General features: G+C 41.7%; 1 long non-coding RNA gene across 1 annotated transcript; it reads right to left on the reverse strand.

Moving 5' to 3' along the window:
- Positions 1–285: 285 nt before the first annotated feature.
- LOC123967633 lies at positions 286–724 on the reverse strand. The gene is made up of 2 exons (XR_006824298.1): positions 638–724; positions 286–539 (listed from the first exon to the last, which is right to left on the reverse strand). It is a non-coding gene; the product is annotated as an uncharacterized LOC123967633 (long non-coding RNA).
- Between the last annotated feature and the right edge of the window lie 5993 nt (positions 725–6717).

Here is a 6717-nt window from a genome sequence, read left to right on the forward strand (position 1 = left end):
GTCAAACACTGTTCCTGGGGCACTAGTTACAGTAGCTACCCAGAGAGGTTGAGGAGAAGTATGATTTATTCTCTTCCCAAAACCTAATAAATCCAGAAAATGGATTGTTTCTCACGTTTTGTTAGTGTGGTGCCGAATGGAGCTGGAAAGAATACCTTTTTTTGGACCTGACAACGCCACCTCCTGATAAGGGCAGGAGGAACCCTTTAGAACCTTTAATATATAAGGTTGTCTGTCGTGAACTCTGATTTACCCAGAACAGGAACAATTACAAAGAGGCATGTGTTGTACAAAAGTAAGTAAATTTTATTACAAGTATATTGTTAAAATCCCAGTTAAAATACCAACGGCATAAGTAAAATTAGCCTGGTAGTAAATTTGTTAGAAAAAAAAAATAATAAAGTGTTACTCTCCTCAGGGTGGGAAGGTCAAGTCGGCTCAAGTCGGCTCGTGCGCACCACAGAATGTCACCCAGTGCAGTCTCACCACGGTAAGGGAGGCAGTGTGCCGATACGGACCCAGCCTTGTACAAAGTCAAGCTGTGGATATACAAAGAGAGGAGAGCAACCTGTATTTAAACCACCATCCCAAACATTCAGTGCTACAACAGACAGCTTGCAATGATGACAGGCATTACCATCAATCTTCTCCAGTTCACTCCATGGAGGACAGGACACTCATGTCTGGCTGTCACCCTGCAAGGTGTGCTCAGTGGAAAACAAAGGACTCTCCACTGAGACTAGCAACCCTTTTATCACTTCCTGATTAGCTGCAGGTCACATGAAAAGGTCATATGACCATGTATGTGCACCAGTCACGTACATTACCACATCAGTTAGCTAACGCTAGCTAACTTACTACTGAATGTAACATTATATAAACCTACTGCTTTTGCATTTTAACGATTGTAATAGTGAATAGTTCCTACCCAGCTTTACAGGAACAGTGTTAATCATTTATATCGTTGTCTTTTGTCTCAATCGTCAGGGTTAGTTTTACTGTGTGATTGGTAGGCTTTAGCTTCTATCTTAAATTTTTTTCATGCCAATTTGAGTCAGTTTGACAGCCTGAATACAACCTTCAAATGTATAATGCAACTGCAAAACTGTCTGCTTCTTTCTGAGATCGCTTTTTTCAACAAATGTGACAATATTTCTCCAGGGAGTGCAGTAATAGTGGCAGCATCATCATAAAAGTTAAGTTGATAAACAGTTTGTAGGACTTAGCAACAGTAACTTAACTGTAACTGTCTCTTGCTAGTTCTCCAACGTTACTTACCCCAGCTTTTAAGTAAAAGAAACTAAGATCACCATCATGTACACATTTTACAATGCACAGTAATTATTATCTTAGGCTTTGACAATAACCTTCAGTTTAAACACTTGATTAGCCTCCACCCTAATGCTATTGTTTTGTTCCTTTGCATGACAGCCTGCACTCTAGAGCTCCATCACGTCATTATTGAGCATCTAGACCAGCTTGAAGTGATTTCCAGAGTTTTGAATACAAATCCAGTAAACCACGACTGGACCTCAAGACGTGAGGGTGTTTTATACTTGCCATCATCTTGATATTATTTCTGCAATTAGCCATACTGCATGAGTCTGAAGTACAGGTTCTGGGGAAGTACAGAATCCTGCCTTAAATTAGTGGTGAAAGATGTGTTTTTCATTGGAATTGGGGTTTGGGGGCTTTAAGCCTCTGTTGATGGAGTTGTGGTTTCAGCTGAAATGACTGTCAGATCTCACACGCAAGCTGTTTTATTAGTTAACACTGGTTATGAATTTTCCAGCTCTCTTAAATATAAAATTACGTACAAATTAAAGCGTTGAAAAAGAAACAAATATCCTACAACTAACAATTTCAAAGTTATGGTTGCTGGTAACATGAAATATTCAAGGAGGATGATTTGCCAAGACACATAAATTCAAATAGCAGAGGAAATTACATATTCCACATATTTTGTTAAGGCTTTGCATGTCCACATCATGATTATAATGTGGACGAGCCTCACAAAACAGAAAAGAGCAACCGCACCTACAGTATTCTGTTCTTTTTATTCTTCTCTTCTCTCCCTCCCTTTTTCTCTCACCATGCTGTGGACACAATCAGCTTTTCACCCGGAATTAAGGTTCAGAATCTGGCATCAGAAAATGGCTCCTTTCGTCATGGGGTCTCTGTCAGCAGCCAGAGTGCTCCACTACTGTCCTTAGGCTCATATTTATTTTATTCTCTTCTTCGTCTGATATATGGCTATGTCTGCTTTCTCTCTTTGCTGTCTAGAGCAACTAAGAAAGAAAGAGACATATGAGATCAGGCCACAGAGAAATACCCAGATCGCTTTTTGCCACCATCAGTCTGTTTGTGCATGAAAAATAAGCATGAACCCAAGAGCAAGTTGTAGAGCCTTTACAATGTAAGCCTTTTGTTCTTTTAGTTCTTCAGTTTCACTATGGCTATTATCTTAAGAAGGACTTTGACTAAAAGAGATGCTGGATTATCCCTGTTTGCTCAAATGTTAAAACTTTTCTGTTGCGTGTGATCACTTAAAATAACAAACTAAAACCTATATCGCAATGATCTTGTCCCTCTGGTACTGTATCTTTTTCATATTCGTCCATCCATCTATCCATGATCTTCAGCATATCTGGGGTCGGGCTGTGGTGGCAGCAGGCTGAGCTGGGTATTCTATATGTCCCTCTCCCCAGCAATGTTTTCCCACTCCTGCTGCAGGATCTCAAGGCATTCCCAGGTCAGATAAGATATAAAATCCCTCCAGCGATTTCTGGGTCTACCTCAGGGCCTTCTCAAAGACGTGCTCGGAAAACCTACAAAAAGAAGGCACCCAGATTGCATCCATGCCTGCTCCTTTGCTTCTTTCGGCGCAAAGGGGAAGCTGCTCTATTTCGAGCTCCTCGCCCTATCTATAAGGCTGAGCTCAGCCATCTTACGGAGGAAACTCATTTTGGTCTTGTGTTTGCTTGTGTCTGTGATTTCATTCTTTTAGTACCACTACCCACAGCTCATGACCATAAGTGAGGGTTGGAAGGAACTCCTAGCCGGAAGAGAGCAATCCATTGTTTTTCAGCAGAAAACCATCTCCTCAGACTTGGAGGTGCTGACCCTCATCCCGGTTTCTTCACACTAAGCTGCAAGCCACCGCAGTGCTTGCTGAGGGTCACTGTCTGATGAAACCAACAGAACCACATAATCTGCAGACAACAGAAATGTAATTCTGAGGACAAGGGTAGAGACCTGGTCCACTGTACCACAGCAAGAACGAATCTGCAGTTCTATAGTCAGTTGGTGTCTCCTTTTCAGCACCCTGGAGTAAAGTGTCTTGGGGAGGTTGAGCACACCATCTGGTTGTTCTTTCTGAAAATGGATACCACCACCCAAGTCTGCGACTCCGCAGGTACTGTCCCTGTCCTCCATGTGACACTGAAAAGGTTTGTCAGCCAAGACAATGCTAAAATGTCCAGAACCTTTAGCATCTCAGGGGTAATCTCGTCCACACCCGGCGCCTTGCAGCAGAGGAGCTTTTTCACTGCCTCGGCAACCTCTTTCAGGGATATTGGTGAAGTTTCCCAGAGTCTTCAGACTCTGCCTCCTCTACAGTGGACATGTTGGCCTGGTTCAGGAGTTCCTTGAAGTGCTCTTTCCACTGCTCTACAATATCCTGAGTTCAGGTCAGCAGTTCTCCTGCCTGGCTAAGCACAGAATGAGCAAAGCCCTGCTTTCCCTTCAAACGGTTTGGCAGAACCTCCTTGAGGCCAATTAATAAGTTATTACTTACTAGTCCAACAGAAAGAAGGCCAGCTTGGCATCTGTCTTGCATACTTTAAGCTCCGGCCAATGAGTAAAAGCCAGTCCAATATTTACTCTTGTCCGGTCTGTTGCTCGTTCACTCTCTCTTTTTCTCTGACTTGCTTCCACCGACATCTTCTTCATTCTCTTTTCCTCTGCCATGATATCCATACTAATAATACAGCGCTAGCATCTTGTTGGCACATTATTATTCCAACTTACTGTGTACATTCTATACTTTTTGCTTCTTCTTGTAGCTTGCTTGAGTTTTGTTGATGTGTTGTTGTACCAGAAAGCATTATGGTGATCTTGCGATAGAAATCCTGCCTTTGATTTCAATCTTACGGCCCAGAGCGGCAATGATAGTGATGTCATTCACCCTATTACAAGTCAGTGTACCATCAAAAGGATTTTGAAGCTGTGGCTTTTTTTTCCTATATGTAAAGTTAAGAAGATCTTCTTTTCATTTGCTTGTTTTGTGTATTTCCTGGTGTTTTCTTTCCAGATGTATGAGACTTACTGCCATTTAGAGCCACCATTATTCAAAAATACATAGGGCAGCTTCAAAGAACAATTACACTTCTTTAACCTTGACACAGTTTTTCTTGTGCAATAAATGATGCCCTTGTTTTAAATGTGTCAAATGCATTTTCTTCCTCATGAGATATTTACAAACTCGATGTGTGATTATTTTACTCGTCTTCCCTGCCTTTTACTGGCATTTTTCACGTTACAGACACTAACCTGTGTCAACCTTGTTTTTCCGTTTTCAATCCACAGAAATATATCAAACACCACCTCCCAGGTTCACAGTAATCATGGATTATGTTCACTAGCAACCACTAAGTCACACATAAGGGATTTGGTCAACAGCCTAAAAAACAACATATCCTTGTGTATAATTGCATTGATCTTCTTATCTCAGGCGTAATCTCGTTCCGCAGTTTTAATAAGATTTCATGATGAGTGTGGAGCTTTTCAGGGGACTTTTTTTGCATCACTTCGTCTGACTTTTTCTACTTGGAAGAAGGAGGAAGAAATTATTTACCTAAAAAAAAACATTGTCGTCAGAAAATTAATCCTCAGTTCTGTATTCTAGAGAAGCTACTGTGATTTCAAACTGGCACATTGCATTGCTCCATCAGTTTTAAATTATCATACAGATAATGCAAGTCTGTGTGACAGTCTGTTGGTTTAGTTCACTTTAATGGAATGACATTAAAGTGCTTTTGCAGTTGGGTGAAGAGTGAATGCACAGAAAAGAGGCATAGAGTGTCATCTTATAACATTCCACTGAGAACCTGCCGTGCGACAGGGTGGTTACTCAGGCAACAGAGCTAACAGATCTAATACATTACACACACCTCACAGACACAGGGAACCCTTGTCTCCCCAAAATGCAAATCCAATTTTTGAGAAAAATTGATGTCATCCAGTATTGTGAACATGTACACCGACCTTTGCCAGCCACGGCACGCTGTGTCTGCGCCGCCTAATCGATTGGTATTGTGAGACAGAGGCAACAGCTGTTCAGGGATCGAGGCCCGGTGACCGGGCAGGTATGCGCTGCCTATCTGTTGTTCAGACTCCTTGTCTGTTTCTCCCAATTCAGCCTTGAATTTAATGAGCATCTTCCTGCCTTCTTACTGCACAGCCCTTCCCTTTGACTCAAGGCTCAGGAAGACCATCTCCAAACTGAATATTCACCCCTGCCTCCCACATCAATTACAAAGAATGCATCTCTGGTGTCAGTGTGACAAAGTTCACCTTTGTTCAACTTTGACCTGCAAATTCTCAGGGTAGTAAAAATTAAACAATATTTTCTGAAATGCATTGTGTTGAGTCATTTATTATAGCAATGTCTCCTCACATTACATTATCATCGCCAGACAAAACTGCAGGTACTCTGCTCAATAATTTTAGACATCCTATTTCAATACTGATTGCATTGCAATTTCATGTGACTTACAAAGGCCATTGTTCTTGATTGGACAGCGTTATAGATGTTTCCTAAACCCAACAAATAAATGCAAAAACAAGTCACAAAACATGAAACCAAGAGATATAAAATATAAACATTTCCCATTTGGTTTCTGAACACAAGACATGTGATTAACATAGCAGATATATATGTTGTAGCAGACAAAAAACTGTTGGACAACCACAAACAGCAGGATGTTTTGGTCAGTGAGAGCATGATAATCTTTCTAACAGCCATTGGTCAACTCTCCTCTTCCCTGTCTTCCTGTGACATAAGAAATTATCTATAGGGTAAATGTTACCCAGGAGTCGTTGGTAGCACAGAGGTTGAGATGATCTGCAGGGCTTGTTGGCTTTAGTCCCACTGATACTTGTAGATCCCAAGATTTCCCATCATGACGGAAAATGCACCCTTGTAAACAAGCAGTATTTGTAAGCTCGCTTTCCCAGAACTGATTTTTTTCAGACAAAGAAGATGCTCCATCTTGTTGTTACATTGCCCAGGCTGCTACAGGCCAGCAAAATCTGGACCTTTGTGATAAAAGTAAGAAGCCAAAAACAAAAGAGGTACGTATGCGTTTTCAAAGGCAGCTCTCATGGCGAGCCTTTCGATAGCTTGAAAAGATTTTCAAAGAACACTTAGAGAAGAACCATCTGATAGGCAATGTGGAAATTTACACTTTTTGGAGTGAGTGATGCACGTTGCATATCCTCCCATCTGCACAGCTGATAGTGGAGACATAATAAGAAGTGTAGAGACAAAGTGTTGAGAGGCTTTTGCATGGCTGTATCATCACTCTAACTTTGAAGGGTATTTCTCCCATCCTCTCCTTCCAGCTGGCGCTTCCCTCCCCCTGGCACTGCTCGGCTGCTGGTAGTGGTCTGGGGCTCAGGGTTATGGCCCCTGTCACTGGCATCACACACAGGCAG

This window comes from Micropterus dolomieu, linkage group LG03, assembly GCF_021292245.1.
Source record: "Micropterus dolomieu isolate WLL.071019.BEF.003 ecotype Adirondacks linkage group LG03, ASM2129224v1, whole genome shotgun sequence".
In the NCBI taxonomy this organism is placed as follows: Eukaryota; Metazoa; Chordata; class Actinopteri; order Centrarchiformes; family Centrarchidae; genus Micropterus; species Micropterus dolomieu.